Source organism: Mus pahari, chromosome 9 (genome assembly GCF_900095145.1).
Source record: "Mus pahari chromosome 9, PAHARI_EIJ_v1.1, whole genome shotgun sequence".
In the NCBI taxonomy this organism is placed as follows: domain Eukaryota; kingdom Metazoa; phylum Chordata; class Mammalia; order Rodentia; family Muridae; genus Mus; species Mus pahari.
In genome coordinates, this window is record NC_034598.1 from 67,694,688 (window position 1) to 67,714,056 (window position 19,369).

General features: G+C 43.2%; 1 protein-coding gene and 1 non-coding gene across 2 annotated transcripts in view; both read right to left on the bottom strand.

Annotated features, from left to right (window-relative positions):
• Pawr (pro-apoptotic WT1 regulator) overlaps positions 1 to 19,369 on the bottom strand; it is an 88,078-nt gene that overhangs the window by 45,580 nt on the left and 23,129 nt on the right. The window lies entirely within an intron of this gene.
• On the bottom strand, positions 9,500 to 9,634 carry LOC115064711. The gene has a single exon (XR_003844543.1). It is a non-coding gene; the product is annotated as a small nucleolar RNA SNORA38 (small nucleolar RNA).

Below are 19,369 nucleotides of genomic sequence, written 5' to 3' on the forward strand. Positions count from 1 at the left end.
ACACACACACACACACACACACACACACACACACACACACACGTGAATCCACCAATGAAAGGAGAGCCATTTAAAAGCCTTTCCACTGTTCATTGAACCTATAGTCCAGGAGTCCAATAGAATTTTTTTTTTTTTTTTGGTAGGGTTTTGACTCTGAGGATCGAACCTAGGCTGATGAGCCATACGCCCAGCCCTAGAATATGGTTTGAAGGCAGCTAATTCTGCTGTTTACGCAAGCCAATTATATAAAACTGCATCTCCCCAACAAGAGGCATCCCTAAAACACAGCATTTACACATCGTGTCTATTTCCAAACCCTAGATATCCAGGAACCATCCTGCGTATGCTCATAGCAAGGTTCATCTACATGTGTGCGTCAAATCTACAAAGGCAAAAGACAGAGGAAAGGACAGAGGCAGAGGAAGTAAGAGATAGGTAGGTGCTTTCCTGTGGTCCTCCACCGTCAGGGGAAAGCGTCATTTGACATAGTTGAAGGAAAGCAGGGCCTACACTGTGGGTACCCAACCATCAACAGCGGGTACCTAGTCATCGGAGACTGTGTACTGGGCCCAGGCTGAGCAGCAGATCAGTCGGTCGTCTTTCCTTCTCCCACACTCAATTCAGCCTGAAGCAAATGGGAGGCAACAGCACAGCTCACCAGCTCACACGTGTCAAGCCAGACATTAAAACAACAGTCATTTAGAAGGGAAACATTCCGTTGACGCAAACACGCTTATTATGTGGATGCTCCTTTTGGGAACTGAAATTTAAGATTTGTCTAAATTGCCAAACTCCCATTATTGTTGGGTTTTAGTGTGTCTTCAAGAGACCCACAGTTCCTGATGTGTCAGAAGAACAAAATAAGACTTTTACAATAAAAAAGAGAGAGAAAGAATAACAGAATAGCTTCAGAAAGTAAGTTAATTCTGTCTTAATTTTAACATTTCTTGGGAAATACTCTTGCAAAGCATTCTTTGCAAAAGCCTTTTAAAGAATGATAATCATATGCCTTTCGCATTACACAGTTCATATCAAATTATATGCCTAACAATTACAACCACAAAGTATTCATTTACATACCTTCCCTCAGTGTTCAGAAGTGTTCCCTGCCATTTAAGGTCCCTCAATGGGAGACTTAAATGGGACACTGGGTAGCACACTGCATATCTTCATCCCTCGCTTGCTTTTCTGTTGCCTTTATCAAATAACCAGTAGTTAAATAATTCCTTTCTTCAGAAACTTAAAAAAAAATCCCATTACCTAAGGTTAAAGACAGCAGAGGAGGGGTGAGAAGGGAGAGGCAGATGGAGGGAGAGGGGAGGGAGAGAGAGAGAAGGAAGGAGGAGGGCAGAAAAATTATAAACAAAGATAAGCTTATTGGTGTTTTCATTTTCACTTTAAACATTTACACACACAACACAACACAACACACACACACACACAACACACACACACACACCCATTAAATGAAAGAAAATGGTGTGTGGCCTCAAAAATGAAAGTTCCCTAAGATTATAAACAGACAAGTCCACTTGTCCCAGGGTTACCAGTTCTGAAATAAAAGATGGAAGTTCTCAGACTGGGCACAAAGGTACACTAGTTCCTAGACTCCTCAAATTTTTTGTGGGAAACATATTCAGATACCAACTCACTAACGTATGGCAGTTCTGTTTAAAAAAAAACCAGACACTCAGGCTGGAGAGATGGCTGGGCGGTTAAGAGCACTGGCTCCTCTTCCACAGGTCCTGAGTTTGACTCCCAGCAAACTATCTGGTGGCTCATAACCATCTGTAATTGGATCTTGTGCCCTCTTCTGGTGTGTCTATGGTGTGTTCATATGAATAAAATAAATAAATATATAATTCTTTTCTTTAAAAAATCAGATATTTACTCTAAACACCAAGTTTTTAAAAACTAATTTCTTTATGAATTAAAAAAAAAAAGGCTCCTCTCCCAAATTACTGTGAAACAGAAAATGAAGGTAGAGGTGCCAATCTGATTCTAAGGATGAAGAAGTTATGCGGGTTATATCCAGCCACAAAGAACTCTCAGCTGGTTGACATACTTAGGCTCTATGAACCTAAGCATTAAATACACAGAACAACAGTGACACACAGCAAATGACCTTCGGGCTCACGCCAGACCTAATGTACTTAAGTGGCTGAGGCAGGAGGATCCCAAGTTCAAGGACAGTTCAAGTTCAGTTTACTCCACATCAACCTGGGCAACTTAGAAACCTTGTCTCAAAATTAAAAAAAAAAAAATGGAGTTTGTAAATTTTCATTTATTTAACTTTCATCTTATCATATAGGACATTTTTAAAAATGTGTTTTAGTAGAGGCAAAGGGTTCTGTCTCCCTGTGGTGACACTGTGGCTCCCACAGCAGTGGGACAGCGATCACGGAGACTCTGTAGCACGTGCCTCACTGCCCAGACTCACAAACATACAGAATGTATATACAGCAGATGGGGCTGGAGACAGTTTCGGTGATTACGAGCACTGCTGCTTTTCCAGGGGACCTGGGTTCGGTTCCTAGGACCCATACGGTAACTGTCCATAGCGACCAGTTCCAGGAGACTCAGTACTGTCTTCTGGCCTCTGGGGGCCCTGAACACATGTGGTGCAGAGACATAATTGCAGACAAAACACACATCCATGTAAGATAAAAACAAATCTAAAAGAGATAAACCAGATACTGATAATCAACAGCCGTGAGTTTATGTGTCTACTGCAATACGATTTTTACCATTAAGCTCCTCTATTTAGATCTTAAGATCACTGTAAATAAACAGCATGTCCTGTTAGGTCAGCAGGAGCCTCATTCCATTTATAGTCATGTTGGCTGACTGTTGTGTATCTCCAGGTTTGTGTGAAAATATTTTACAGTACTGGGATAAAATAATTTACAATTTTCCTAAAGATCTATTACTAAGAACACATCACTATCAGTACACAATGCACCCAAGGAGACTGTGGAAAGATGTCTGGGCCGCGGGTGATAGTAAACTGAGAACATGCAGATATGGTACACACTGGAATGACACTGGGAGTAGAGCAAAACTCAATGAAATGTTAACTAATGTGCCTTATCCTAGATCAGAAGTCTGCCAGAGGGTGGATGGGAGGGTAAGTCAGTCTGTAAAGCGCTTGCATGCAAAGATGAGGGTTCCCAGAAGCCACGTAGAAAAGCCAGGTGTGACAGGACTCACTTGTAACCCCCCAAGACTGGAAAGTTGGAGAAAGATTCCTTGGGGGTGGCTGGTCGGCCTAGCCTAGTTAGCAAGCTCCAGGTCCCGGGACCCTGCCTCCAGGGACAAGGAGGACTGTGCCTGAGAAGGAAGGACAGCTGAAGTTCTTCTCTGGCCTCCACCGACGTGTGCACATCCATACCACACACGGCTATACACACACACACACAAATACACTCCCCCCATAAACGCTGCTGGAGCTATGTGAAGGCTACGATAACGTATATAAATGCCCCTGAAGTCTCACATTTTTTTCAAGAACGAGCTCCAGCTCATTCCCTCTTGGCTCCACTCAAGTCTCTCTGTGGCTTTAACAGTCTCGCTCCTCTGTGGTCATCTCTGACAGAAAACGCCCCCTTGTCCTGCAAGGTCATCTTACATTTTTGGTTGTTAGGAAAAAAAACAAAAACAAAAAGGGCGCTTCCAGCTCAAGATGCTTCAGCAAGTTACCACAGATCTTAGCAACATTATATACATATATACACACATATATACAGACACACACACATACACATAGACATATAAATATCTCCAGATATATAGATATATAGATATCTCCAGGTTAAGTTGGATCCATGCTCTGTCCCCCATAAACCTTACGGAGCTCCTTCAGCCTCCTAAACCTGGCTCTTCAACACCAGGAGCATCATTTTACATAACTACAGGTTGGATGACAATCAAACGGAGTTGTCATTATGAAAGCCGTTTGTAAACCGCCACAGCCTGAAGTCCACATCCTCCTCTCAAGTCACTGTCTGAGAGGCACTGTTAGCCAACGGTCACAAAAGAACCAAGGGGCTCTCTGCATGGAACCTCAAGTTACACTGAGGAAAATAAACAGGTTTAATAATAAGATAACCAGAGTGAGGACCTATTAGAACATATAACATCACTACACAAACCATAGGCAGGATGTGTCCGTGACTTAGAGAAAAGGATGAGGAGCCAAAGCATCTCAAATCCCCACAGCACAGGGGAAGAAGGGCCAGCAGCTGGAGGACCTGTGAGGACCCCACCCCGCCCCTTCTCAGTCCAGCCAACTCTACCCTCCTTGTAGGAACAGTCTGTGCTTCCCAAGTATCAAGCCAAAGGGTTGCAGGAGCCACCTGCAAGAATAGCGGAAAGAAGGGAGTTCTGCAAGAAACCAGAAGTTAAAGTCCACGCACACCGCAGTGGCTCTTCCAGCACCTTCCCCGCATGGATAGCGAGCAATTGATAAAGAGAGTTTAACCAATCAGGTGTCACTTTCTGGCGCATCTACCACGGTGTATTCAGTAAGTGTCTCTAATGGTTCTTATCCACCACAGAGCCGTATTACACCACCGGGGAAGAGAAGGGAAGGGCCTATGCTTAGAGATTAGATGGCCCACCTAAGGGCTACACTAATGAACATGGAGATGATTCAGTACAGCTTTAGGTAACAGTCACTTGGGAGGCGCAGAGGCAAGCGGATTTCTGAGTTCGAGGCCAGCCTGGTCTACAGAGTGAGTTCCAGGACAGCCAAGGCTATACAGAGAAACCCTGTCTCGAAAAACCAAACAAAAAAACAAAGAAAAATACAAATTTGTTATTTCAATATGTATTAGAAAAAAAGTCTCCTGAGCCTGTGATTTCAGGCAATGTTGCTTAGTCAAGAACTACATCAAGAAAGTGGTAAGTGAGCATCAACCTGGGTGCAGCCAACCAGTAGCCATACATGTACGTCCAGAGGCAGTTGACTTTAACTTGGCCAGACAGACCCAAAGTCCTACCAACGTGGATGACCCCTTCCCATGCCATTCTAGAAACTTTTTATGAGACTTTTAGATTTTATTATTTGATTTTGAATCTATAGATGTTTTGCCTGCATGTATGACTGTTAACCCCATGTGTGCTTGGCGCAGAAGAGGGCACTGGATCCCCTGAAGCTGGAAGAACAGACAGTTGTGAGCCATGATGTGCGTGCTGAAAAACCAAACACCAGCTCCTCTGAAAGAGCAGCCAGTGCTCCTCTGGACTGCTGAGCCATCTCTCTAGCCCTAGTTCTAGAAACCTTTAAAAACGGCGTAAGGAAGCCGGGCGTGGTGGTGCACGCCTTTAATCCCAGCACTTGGGAGGCAGAGGCGGGCAGATTTCTGAGTTCAAGGCCAGCCTGGTCTACAGAGTGAATTCCAGGACAGCCAGGGCTACACAGAGAAACCCTGTCTCGAAAAAAAAAAAAAAAAAAAAAAGGCGTAAGGATATAGATCCCTTTGGAATTTTACTGACAACATAGGCTGGCCACAAACATTTCCCTAATAGGAATAAACACTTAGAAAAATGAGGTCTTTGAGCTATGCTAATTTAAGGTACCTCACTTGTTACTATAGTCACAGGAAAGACAGTTCAAAGTAGAAAAGGGGTGGAAAAACTCTAGTCAAATTCCCAATATATCTAACACTTCTAACCTTATGACCCCTTATAAAATCTGTAAGGTATATAAAATGACTTTAGATCTATAGACAAGCAAATGGCCAATACATTAGGTTTGCTGTTTGGGCATCTCAAAGAGGTACTATTACACCCAGGGTCAGGGAAACCAGAGCTTTCATTTCACATGCATATGCACATACATAGCCATCTTTTGGTTATATGCTTTATACTTCTATGGTTTGTGCTCTTATAAACCAAAGGATGCTGGACAACTTTAAACTTAAAATTCTTGTGATGGTTTGAATATGCTTGGCCCAGGGAGTGGCACTCTTAGGAGGTGTGGCCTTGTTGGAGTAGGAGTGTCACTGTGGAATGGGCTTTAAGACCCTAGTCTGGCTGCCTGGAAGTCAGTCTTAGAGGCCTTCAGATGAAGATGTAGAACTCTCAGCTCCTCCTGCACCATGCCTGCCTGGAGGCTGCCATTTTCCCATCTTGGTGATAATGGACTGATCCTCTGAACCTGTAAGCCAGCTCCAATTAATTTTTTCCTTATAAGAGTTGCCCTGGTCATGGTGTCTGTTTTCAGCGGTAAAACCCTAATTAAGACAATTCTCTATAATTTCAGAAATACCTCCACATTTATATTATCATAACAAGAGGGAATTTGGTAAAACTGAAAGAAGATCCAGCTATTCATGTTTTCAGTGTCCTTCTAAATTTCCCTATGACTAAGGGCTCTAATAATGTCACTTGGGAAACAGAAGACCCAGTGAGCAGCGGGGGAAGAAAGGAATGTTTTCACAGGCACACTTGGTAAATATTCCTGGCTCTAGCTGAACCTTCTTTCTTAACTGGAAGTCAATCAATTAAACTTTAAAAATGTCCTCTTTCCACAAAGCAATGGGAAGCCTTCCCACTTCAATTATTTCTCTGGTTAACAATGATGGGTTAACCCATTATGTTAAGAATGATCAATATCCACTCTTTTCTACTGTATTTTCAACTAAGCCCATAGCAAGAGGCCATGTGAACTCAACTAGTAGTCAAAATGTTCAGAAAAGTGTGAGCCAATTAGGCATCCAGAGGCCACTAATACACTGCATGCATTCATTCTGATTATGCAAACATCCAATTTACAAGTTACAATGCGTGTGTTCGAAGGAAGAAAAGCAATTTGTGAGCCCCAATACAAAGTATTAATGGCATCATACAAACACTATCCACGGTCTGAAAGAAAAGCGGACTATCATCAAAGAGAGAAAACTTGTTAAAGGGATAATGATACAAAACTTGTATTCGAAGCTTTACCTCCTAAGCATGGATCTGGTGCCAGATCATACAGTCTTCTGGGTTTTAGTTCAGACCCTGTGAATGGAGCTACCTTAACAGTCCGGAAGATTAAACTATCCCCATATATAGGCCAGGCATCAAAAACAGATGCTGAAAACAACAATGAAGACTTGTACTGTTCCTACCATCCAACTCCTTGGCACCTCCTACAGGATCACCACGGAAGATACAGCATGATCAGTATTTAACATGTGTGCTATAAAAAGAAAGAAATGGAAGCAACCCTGTGTTCACCAAGCCCAGGGATGACATGGGTGAACCGCAACACAAAACATCGAAGACGAAAAGCATTAATGAAGAAGGAAATTCTGGCATGTCACCATAGGAACAACTGTAGAAGACACTGTGCTAAATGAAACAAGCCAGTCAGAGAGGGTCAGACAGTAGACTTGTCCCACTTGTGGGAGAAGTGCCCTGGGAAATTGCATTGACAGAGACACAGAGTGGAAAGGTGACTGCCAGAGGGTGGGGCTGGGAGCCCCGAAAAACACAAAATTCTTGAGTTCATGGATTCCTGGCTTCCGTTTGAAAATGTGAAAAGGTTCTGCAGACAGACAATGTGGTAGCTGTACAATACACATGCGTGCTCAATGCCCCCGAATGGTATAGTCCGCATGGCAAATTCTACATTAGGTACACTTTGCACCGTCAAAAGGAAAGAAAGCATGAAAGCAGATAAGCTTACAACCGCTTTCCATAGTACACATAGAATATTTAAATATTTAATTTACCTATTCAGAGAGTCTCATGGGCTAAATGTACCTTGCGCTACAGACTACCAAGTGAGGGTGAGAACTTGAGCTCATTAACGAACAGCTTCCAACGGCGACCAGTGAAAAGACTTCAGATCACAGCCTCCGAGGGCCCGGCTTTTCAAAAGATCCTTGGAAAGAGTTCAGTCATCCGACTGATAAAAACACACGGTGGCTCATGAAGTTACTTAATTTTCCAACCTCTGGTATTAACCTATGCCTGAAACGCATTTGAAAAGAACGCATGTTTGGCCACAGATCTTTCTATCAATCACCATCTGAAGACCTTTGGCAGGGACACTATGCATTCCTGGGAGGATTTAAATTAGTTCATGAGGGACGGAAACCTGGCTTACACACACAGGGTTTGGATCTAGGACTTGACAAAGAGGTTTCTCCCAAACAATGCACACTACTCCATCATACGTTTCCACACTTAGGCTTATCCACACACCAGTAAAGCAATGAATCATACAAAATTTGAACTAAGAACATGTACTGATGGTTGGCGACACATTTCTTGTGCTGGCCTTATGTGTCTCCCAAGACATAGTACTTTAAGCGACTTTTCTACCTTCAGCCAAAAGATACAAAGAAGGTGGGGTGGGGAGGAATAGGAAGGGACTATAGATCCCATACCTAGCAACGCAATGCCTTAAAAACCTAACTCTTGAGAACCAGTTAGCTACTAGGAAACAAGATAGGTTTGGGCTTTTTGTTTTGTTGTTTTGTTTTTGTTTGTCTTTTTTTTTAATTGCTGCAATTTCAAATTCTTTAAATGTTTTACATTTTTGTTTGTTGTTTTGATTTTTGTTTGTTGTTTTGAGACAAGAGTTTTCATGCCATAGGCTGGGCTGGGCTGAAACTTACAATTCCTCCGGTTCTTCAATTAAGAGACATAGTATCCCAAATAGGCAGCCATCTACCAGCAACGCTGGCTGGTATTCCTGTATTTAACACATATGTCTGACTACATATGATTACACTTAAATTTTATCTTAAGTACAAATACTATTGCACCAAAAGAAAGAGATAATATGGACTAAGCAACCCCAAGGTTATGTGACTATTACTGCTGCTGCTGGAGCTGCTGCTGCTGCTGCTAACTTAGCAGAATGTTAGCATGTTTTTAAAAAGAGTAGGAGCTGGGCAGTGGTGGCGCACGCCTTTAATCCCAGCACTCGGGAGGCAGAGGCAGGCTGATTTCTGAGTCGAGGCCAGCCTGGTCTACAGAGTGAGTTCCAGGACAGCCAGGGCTACACAGAGAAACCCTGTCTCGAAGAAGAAAGAGAGAGAGAGAGAGAGAGAGAGAGAGAGAGAGAGAGAGAGAGAGAGAGAAGGTGCATGCTTCTGCAGAGGCGAGTCTCACATCAATTCTAACACAATGGCTCAAGAGACAACTCTTCTGTTCCCTGTACAAAAGCCATGTGTTACCCTTTGCCACATGGCCAAAGGTCTGCAGAGTGGCTTTCCTTGTTGGAGAGCAGCTCAAAAACTGAGCGTTTCAGCACCGCAGGGGAAGAGGAGTTCCCCACTGGGGGTTGTGCTGCCTTAGGTCCAGAAACTCTCTTTCAGCTTGCTGTGGTGCCCCGTGATGGACTCTGAGGGAAAAGTTAAGGAAGCAGAAATAATTTGATATCGAAGTCACGGTGCCTTTTATTAGTTTTCCGCTGAGTTGTCCAGATGTTTGATAAACTATGAATTAGATCTATTTTTTTTAAATTTTTTAATTTAAAAAAAATTTTTCTTTCTCGCTCCTCTGTGGGATGGTTGATCCTGAGCCTGCGGGGGGGCAAGCTGGTCCCAGACCTTTCCAAATCCACCACATTTCTTTGCCTCCAATTCTTACGTGTCCAAGGACGGGGAACCAAAAACACGCCTTTGTAGGAGGATATATGAATCAGATCTTTAGACAATCTCCAGTTTAATAATAATAATTTTTAAAAATGCCATTAAAAATCTGCATTTTTAAGCAGACCCTGAACTACAACCCTCACCTCTCACCCTTATTGGGTACAAGAAAACAGCTCAGAATCTGAGTTATGAGAGTGAGAATCCAGGAAGACCCAAGCAGTCGGCGGAGTTTGTGGGGCAGGGTAGTCTGTAGGCCTGACCAGCATATGCAACCTGAGGACATACTCCAAGGCCGAGAGGAAGGCCACCAGCAAGCAAGCAGGCACGCCCAGGCGTTTAGCTTCGTACTATCTACAAAGTCCATTTTCAAGCTTATGTGATCAAGCTGCAAACACTCACCCCCCCCCCATACTGTCATACTGTTTCAATTTTAAGACAGGTTACAAATTTTCTGTAGCTAGCATTTATAATTATCCTAGAAACCACGTGTCGCAGGATGTTCCCTGTCCAATTACGTTAGTACAGAGGAGGCCTGTGATTGGACAGGGAAGGGGGAGGCGGAGCAAAGATTTGCAGAGAGACAGAGAGCGTAGAAGGGAGAAGGGAAGGAGGATGGCGGCGAATGTGAACCAGTATGACTTGAACCAGCCACAGTTATGATATCATAAGGTTAGAATAAATGGGATAAAACTTTCATCATTATCAATTGGCTTTGAAATTATTGTATGGGCATCTTGTAAATTGTGATTTTTATTGATATTAATTGGTTAACCACAAGCTTTATATTGATATCTGATTGGTTAACTACAAGCTTTAAGAGCTTTAATTCTACCCTGTAATTGGGTGTTGTGATGGCTGACTGTGTTCCCCGCAACACTCACAGACCAGGAGCTAGCTACATCTTTCATATAGGCAACATGGATTAATCTCAAATGTGTTAAGGGAAGCCAAGCTTGGGGGTGGAGGAAATACAATGTGGATATGCATAATTGTAGTCATGTAAAATTTTGCAAACTACGAAGTAAGCTATTGTAGCCAGTCAGAAGGGGGGGGGCGGGGCAAGGAGATGCTACAAAAGAACTCAGGAAAACCTTAGGGGAACTGTCTCTTAAATACCTCAACTGTACTGATAGCTTTATGGTTTTCTTTATGTGCTAAAACTAGTTAAAACGCACTTCAAGTGAGCGCAGGTTGTGGGTGCTAATTGTACCTCAGTGAAAACCTGAAGACACTTATCATCATTCATATAGTTAACTGCAGCTATGGAGGAGGCTAAAATCCCAAGAAATACTAAGTGGCTTGAATCTGGAGGACCAGAACAGGATGGTTTAAAAGAGAAACAGATACAAAACACCACCACCACTTAAGAAAGTAGCAAATAGATGGGGAGGCGCCTCAGTGCTAGAACGGACCCTGGGAGAGCCTGGCATCTTCGAAATAAAGGCGAAGGTGGTTTGGGGGTATGTGGGGGGTGGGGAGGAAAAATGAAAGAGCTATCCTTCGTCAAACATGAGGTGAGGCCCAAGTTCAAAGTGAAGGAAGGAGAGAGGAGGAGGCAGGGATGAGGCAGGAAAATGGGCATCCCACAAACAGTTCTCACCCTTGGTCTAATTATTTGGCACTTTTCCTGAATACATAAGAAGCCATCAGGATTGGGGGTTGGGGGTTGGGGAAGGCCCCCAGGGTTGCATTCCCCTTGCAGAAAATGCTTTCCTGCCAAGTCACATCTCCAGCCCCATGGAGGAATTCTCAGTGGACAGTGAAGGAAACCCAGGTACCCAAAGCTTCCTGCAATGGCCTTCTAACCTTCATGATATAGTCAACATAAACAAGAATTAATTGTCCTTAATTGAGTCTTTAAGAGAAATTAAATCAGAATTAAGCAGAGTTATTAATGCATACCCTCATTAAGCACGAAGGAAAAGTTCAATCTGGAGAACTATCTTTTCATCTAACTGTAATAGGAAACTAAATACTTGAAATCCTTCCAGTTTTTCTTTTTTAATGAGTAACAGGGCTATTTATTTTCCTAGCAGACAACCAAAGACAGAAACGCTTTTTTTTTTTTTTTTTTTAACTTCGCACACTATAATAAAAGCCTGTTTACATGCAGACGCCCATCACCTTCCCGTACCGGCTACACTATCTCCACAGACTAAATGAGGTGAGCAGTCTTCAAAACACATGTAAATTCCTGCTGTAGAATGTATAAATGTTATGAGCCCAGGCCAGTCATTCCTTAAAGGAGATGTAGGAAGGTGGTTATGTTCAATAGCTAGTTTTTTTTTTTTTTTTTTACATTCAATTTACTAAGTATCTCAAAGTGAATAGTTTTATAAAACAGTTTATCTAGTCTCCTGACTGCCATCACTTAAAAAAAAATTTAAACTTAAACTTTAAAAAAAAAAGTCATATATCATGAAGCATTAAAAATGTCATATATTATGGAGAGATATTTTAGACTGATTAAAATAAGCAAATGTGGAAGGCAAAACAAAACAAAACAAAACAAAAACCCCATATATAGTCACAACTGGCTGTACTTACTCATGTCCTGGAAAACACTGCCTTTGTCATGTCTCCATGACTGTGTCCATGTCGGTAGCTAAACCTCCAATTGTACAGATGTGACACAGGAGAAAGGCTACCAGTGCACAGAGTCCCAAACAGCCAATAATCCCTGAATAAGAGCTCAACGTTTTCACAGCAAATATTCCCAGCAAGCTGTTTCACAACTGTCCGCAGTTTTATCTGCGACTCCTCAGAATATTTATTGCATTCTTATGCAACTAGAGAGAGAGAACTCCATTGCTGAGAGACCACATTAATAAAATGTCTATCCATGATAAAACATGCAGTTAACTTTTGAAAAATTATTTTGCTGTATTCAGAAAAGATGTTGTCTGTGGTCCATCCTGTTCACATTTTCCTCCTGGCTACTTAACAAAAGAAAATTTTTTGTGTTTAGAAGACCACATGCTCCCCTAAAGCAGTTTTATAAATTGTTCAAAAGGAGATGAAAGGCAGGAAAGTAGGAAATAAGCCGTGGTCAGAAGCTTCACTAGTTGAGATTATTTTATTACACAAGGCTGAGAGAAATTATAATAAAAAGAAAACACTTAGAACAATACATTGCCTGCTCTACTTAGTGTGGGGGTCCATGTTAACAGTTTAGGAGATGCAACGGCAACTAAACACATCCAGACACAGCATCAAAAAAAAAAAAAAGGTATTATTTTTTAAAATAACCCTGACAGTTTTACTCCAGGGAAAATAAAATGAAGGGAACAGCTAAGATAAGACACCTGATGCTTTTTCCACATGGACAAAGGTCGGTATGGCCCTTCCCTGATCAACTCAACACACTAGGCCAAGAACGAAAGGAATCATGAGGCTATGTTCCACATTGATGGTGACAAGGCAGAAATGAGCAACAGACACGTTCAGAGGCAGCACACAGTGAAGGAAATGTACCTTGACTGAGCAATGGGGGCAGACCGTAACGACAATGACGTCACACACGCAACCATCACCACCCACAGAACCTCTCGTGCTCACAAGGTCAGAACCCCTCCCTCTGTTGCAGACTTGCATAAAAGCCTGCCCCAGTTCTTAACTACAGCGGCACCAACAGTGCCTGGGAAGTTTGCTAAAAGAAGTAGTTTTGAGATGAGGCCAGAGACTGCACGTCTTCTGAGTTCCTAGCTGATGGTACGTCAAGAACAGCACGCTGAGAGGTTCAGCACTATACTTAACCTTCCGTAACCTGCAACCAGCTCATGACCACTAACTAATGTCTGTCTTCTCAGAGGGGAGGACCTCTATTACACACATTGTTCTATGGTCTGAAGTGCATAGAAGGTTGAGTGGAAGAAAGATGGAGGAAAACTTTCCCAAGGATGCCAAAGAAGAGGTGATGCAAAATGTATGTTTATACCAGGAACCACTCAAGCCTTTTAAAAATGAGTTGTTTTTTAATGTAATTGTATTGGTGGCTTCCTGCACCGATGTCTGTGTGAGGGTGATCCTGGCTTCGGTGGCTGGCCAGCCTATGGTAGTTTGTGATTTCCAGGTCAGGATAAAACTGTCTTTTTAAATTAAGGGGAAAAAATAGATGCCTGGGGAATGACGAAGTTTATCCTCTGACCCCGCCTCCTGTGTATATGTGTGTGTATATGTGTGTGTATATATGTACCCACATGAATATAAGTATGCATATGTACGCACACAGGCAGAGATTTTCACAGTACAAAGTTCCATTAATTTTTAAAGTATGTGGATACACTTGATGGATGCGCTGTCATTAGGTATCTAGTACCTTAACCATCATCACTACCGTCATTAAGTGTCTACAGGTTGAGTGGATACAACATTAACTGCTCCCTCCAAGAAAGCTATTCTCTACAGTTCATAGATGAATAATCTCAGCTAGAGGTGGTCAAATCATGTCCTAGACCAAAAACTCTAATCTGGAGTGGCAGGGATCGCTCAGGCCTTAGTGGCTACGCTCTCAACCAAAATATCTAATTTGGTTTTTTTTCCTACCTCACCCCAGTAGAATGACCTTGGGCAAACTTTTCTCTCTTTCTCTGTTTTTTTTTTTTTTTTTTTTTTTTCATTTTCACCTCTTACTTGCTATCCTTTGTCGTAAATTGTGTTGTGTTGTAATGGTTTTGTTTGCAGTTAATCTTCATCTGTGATTTAAGGTTGATGAAGGAGGAGCCTCAGGGACTAAATGACAGTTCATGTTGTAGAGGGTAAATCTCAGGAGCTCAGCAGTTCACAGGTCTGAGTCCCAGATATGGTGTCCTCATTCACAAAACAGGGGATCCTGCATGGGGACAACCACACTCAGCAACAGTCCTGGCTCTGACATTACTGTCAGCGCTGTTCCCCATACTAACGCACGCATCAAGACACAGATAAGAGGTTAGCCCCATTTTCCAAGGAAGGAAATCAAAATTAGGTGCCTCTAGGACCTGAGATGTAAAAATCAGTTATATTTACTTTATGTTATCTAGTGAGCCTAGTTTTTGTTCTTTGTTTTTGTTTTTATCTATATCCCACGTCCTGTCAATTCAAATCAATTCTGATCAAGAGCTGAGGAATGTAAGAGAGAAGCTGGACCCTCAGGACAGACTCGATCTGAACAGCTCCCCTAGCTCCAAAGCCATGCTTCTGATTTTAGGGAACGTGTACATTCCTAAGACCTAGGCTATGGCACCACAACGTGAATGCCTTAGGAAAGTGTACCCATTCCATACTTTAAGAAGCATGGATCTGCACTATGTCGGAACATTTACTCTCTTTCTTCAATTAGCAAAAATGAGTTCCATATGATCATATTTATATAATATGTTTACACTGTGTAGCAAACTGTTGGCTTCCTCTCCAGGAAGGAAGGAAGGAAGGAAGGAAGGAAGGAAGGAAGGAAGGAAGGAAGGAAGGAAGGAAGGAAGGAAGGAAGGTAGGTAGGTATATTTTGGGTTTTGTTGTGATGTTGTTGTTTGTTTTTTGAAACAATATCACACTGTGTAGGTCTAGCTGGCCTGGAATTCATTATGAAGTCCGAAGTGGCCTCCAAGTCACAGAAATCTGCCTGCCTCTGCCTCCTGAATGGTAGGATAAAGGCATATGCTACCCCACCCAGGCTAAGAAAAGTCACATTTTTGTGGTTTTATTTTGTTTTAACTGTTTATTGATTCTTTGTGAATTTCACATCATACATACACCCCAATCCCACTCATCTCCCCGTCTCTTTATATTTTCCCTTTGCCCTTGCTACCTCAAAGCCCCCCCCCAATAAAATAAAAAATAAAAACAAATAAAACAACAACCATGTCCCTGTGGAAGCTGTAGTGTGTCGGTGTGTCCCACAGTATACCCTTTTGTCCACAGGTCTTTATACTTGTAAACGTTCACTGCAATGAGTCATTGGTTTGGTTTGAGGCCTCTGGCTTCTGCTATAGTAACTAGCAATACTGGCTCTTCATCGGGTCGCATCTCGGATATACGGTTGTCGCCCTGTGTCACGGAGATCCTGCCGCTTTGGATCTGTGAGATCAGCCTCTTCACATGCTCCAGCTGTTCATAGCTGTTCGTAGATTTGGGGGTGGACCGACACAAAGTCCTGGATTTGGGCCTGGGTGGTAGCTGAGTTGGTCAGTGGGCCAGCTCGCCTCCGCCTGTACCACCAGAGCGAACTCTCCGGCCCCTCCCCTGCTAGCTAACTCAGTGCTGTAACTGGCAAGGGGCAGAGCCAGCTTTGCCACGATCACACCCTTGCCAGCTCACCTGCACCCATGCCACCAGAGCCAGCCCTACTGTGCTACCCAGGCAAGGTGCAGGGCATCCTCTCCTGAGTGTTTCAGCCAGTGAGAGGCAGAAGCAACTCTCAGACTCTCGCGCCCTGGGGCCAGCTCGCCCACCTGTCACAGGTGGCGGGCGGTGGGGGCGGGGCATGGAGTGGGGGCGTGTCTTCTCCCTCGCCAGTGTCACTGCACGGCAGATGAGTGGCAGCACCAGCTCTCCCGCGCTCTTACACCCTTGAGGCCAGCTCGCTCACACCCCTGCCACCAGGGCCGGCTCTACTGTGCTAGCCAGATGCAAGGTGCAGGCGCATGGGGCAGAGCCAGCTCTGCGCAGCTCTCAGACATAAACATGGTCCCTAGTGGGATCCCAGACCAGAGACATGAGCCAGGGACACTTACCATGGCCTCAAGGTGGCAAGTCAGGCTACTCACAACTGGCTGTTCCTCTCAGTCCTTAAGTCTCTAGTTCCACTTCTCTTCATAATGCGCACACCTTTCCTCTTCTTCCCTTCCATCTCTCCACCACATACTTGCACATCACAATGGCTCCTGTGGCTGGTGGGCCGCCTGGCTGGCAGGCCACACTCTGGCAGTCCCCTGGGTATGGGCCACACAACTGGTGGGCCTCTGGGTGTCTTTCCCCTGCTTACCCTGCCCAGAAAAGTAACTTTTATAGCTGACACTTACAGAAGATTGTCTGCCACTGTATCTTTAAAATGTATGTGCTGCTGAGAAGTGGTGGTTCACGCCTTTAATCCCAGCACCCAGGGACACAGGCAGGAGGATCTCTGAGTTTGAGGCCAGCCTAGTCTACAGAGCGACTTCCAGGATAGCCAGGGCTACATAGAGAAACTCCATCTCCAAAAAATAAAATAAAATAAAATAAAAGATATATGCTAGTCACTTCTGACAAGATGACTGATTGTTGTTAACTGTCTTATGACGCTGTACATTTCACTATCCAGATTGCCTTTTGCCTTCTACATAATGCTTTTTGCCTATCATCAAAGTATCAAAAGCTGTATACGACTACTATGGCTTTCATATCTCTAAATCAGTGGGGTTTAGAAGAAGCAAATAACTAAGGCAATGGGCTTGTAGCTCAGTGGTACAGCGTGTGCTTAGTAAGCATGCACACTGCCCTGGACAAAAGAGCTGCATGCCCAAGGGAAGGGGGGTGGGAGGGAGGTCATACATATAATCTTAAATGTTTTAGTAGCCACACTTATAGTAGTAGAAGAGGAGAGGGAGGAGGAGGAGGAAGGGGAGGAGGAAGAAGAGGAGGAGGAAGAAGAGGAAGAAGAGGAGGAGAGGGAGGAAGAAGAGGAGGAGGAGGAAGAGGAAGAAGAGGAGGATAAGGAGGAGGAGGAAGAACAGGAGGAGGAAAAAGAGGAGGAGGAGAAACAGAGTGGCAGAAGCAGCAGCAACGTGTAGTGACTGAGTACCTTTAGTCCCAGCACTCAGAAAGCAGACGTGGGTAGATCTCTATGAGCTGGAGGCCAGCCTGGTCTACACAATGTCCAAGTCAGGCGAGTCAGCTACATAGCAAAACCATCTCAAAAACAAACAAACAAAGAAACAAAAACATGGAAAAATAAAAAGTCAAATTACCCTTAACAACATACGCTACTTAACTCAATATATAAGATATTTTAGTGTATAATTTGTAAAGTATTAAATAGAATTTTTAAAACTCTGATATCAATTCATCATTACCAAATTGTTTCCTAGAAAACTGGTGTTTGTTTTACAGTTACAGTATGGCTCTATTCCAGACTCTATGTTTCAGGTGCTCAAAGGCTACAAGTGGCTCAGGAATCAGAGGGCAAGTAAGAAGAACAAAGGTTTCAGTGAACAGAAGGCTCCAAATTTCTGGCATTCGCGCCTAGCTAATCTGCTAAGCAATTAGGACAGACAGAAGGCCTTTATTCACCCCCACTTTGGTCGTGTATCACAGCAAAACTCTGACATTGACTGTATGAGCAAAATCAGAATGCAGCATCAAAGGAATTAATCTTTCCCAGTTAAGGTTATCTGGCAAAAGTTAAAAAAAAAAAAAAAGTATCAATGGAGTACCTACTGTGTCTAACATTCATTCATAAAAAGCACTAACAGCCTCTGTCAGGCCTGAAGACTCACATTCAGACATGAGGAAAGTAGCTTCTAACCTGGGAAACCGCTAGAAGCTTCTCGTTGCTAACAGGTTCCTTTGGTCATCAATCCAGATGCTATTCCTTTGGCCACTACCATCTGCCGTCGTCCCCACTTCTCCAAGGCAAGCTTAGAGGGGACCAGTGTGCTGGCTACAAACCTTTCTTGCTGCTCCCCCAGCAGCTACAATGTAAGTTTACTTCAAAGCTTTGTTTCCCTTCATTGACTTCTCAGATCCTTCTGTAGACTTGAGTAAACACTGCTGGTCCCGGTCAGGACTTTACCACATACTCTGGCCTCAGCTTTTGTATCTAGGCTTCCTCCCTAGGGATCGCTCTAGTCTCAGGTGGTTTAAATAATGTGATTCGTTCTCCAAGGACATCCTGGGAGTAATAACTGTATTACTGGAGAACAAGTCAGAGATGCAAATTATCAATGCCCATCAATCGATGCTTACTGAACGGGGAACTGTTTGGGATCTACCATCAGCCCCAAGTGAAGCTGATGTGTGTGCCTCATGAGATCCACAGCCACCAGCTGATGAACATGAAATCCTATTTCATGTTAGACCTCTCTCCTCTCAGCTAGACTAGACAGATCCAGGAGGGTGGCCAAAAACATTTGCTCATACTTTTTAAGAGGATGGGACCATACAGATGGCAAATTAATATGAAGAATAAAAATACAGGAAAACAAGAATCTTCCTGTAATATCTTATATTTCCATTTTTAAGTATAATTTTGAGATTTTTTTTTTAGAAAATAAATTTAGTATATGTATGTATGTATGTATGCATGTATGTGTGTGTATAGGTCTGTGTACATCAGTGCAGAGTCTCTCCAAAGCCAGAAGAGGGTGTGGTTCCTCTACAGCCACAATTAAAGGTACAGACAGGGGTACTAGGAACCAAACTCATGTCCTCTGGAAGGGCAGCAAGTGCTCTTAACCACTGAACTGTCCTGCCAACCCCTAAAATACATACACTGCTTCTAATTTACAGAAGATCTGAAATCCATTACCTTGTATGAGCAGTTTTGACAGAAAAAAAAATCTCTGGGAATATGGGTAAAGTAAAAAATGGGTCTAAAAGGACATTTAAAATGTAACTCCATCAAGGGCAGGAGAAATGGCCCAGGAGTTTAGAAGACTTACTGTTCCTGCAGAAAACCAGAGTTTAGTTCCCAACACTCACACCAGGTAGCTCGCAACCACTTACAACTCCAGCTCCAAGAGATCTGACGAACTCTAACTCACTCTCTCTCTCTCTCTCTCTCTCTCTCTCTCTCTCTCTCTCTCTCTCTCTCTCTCTCT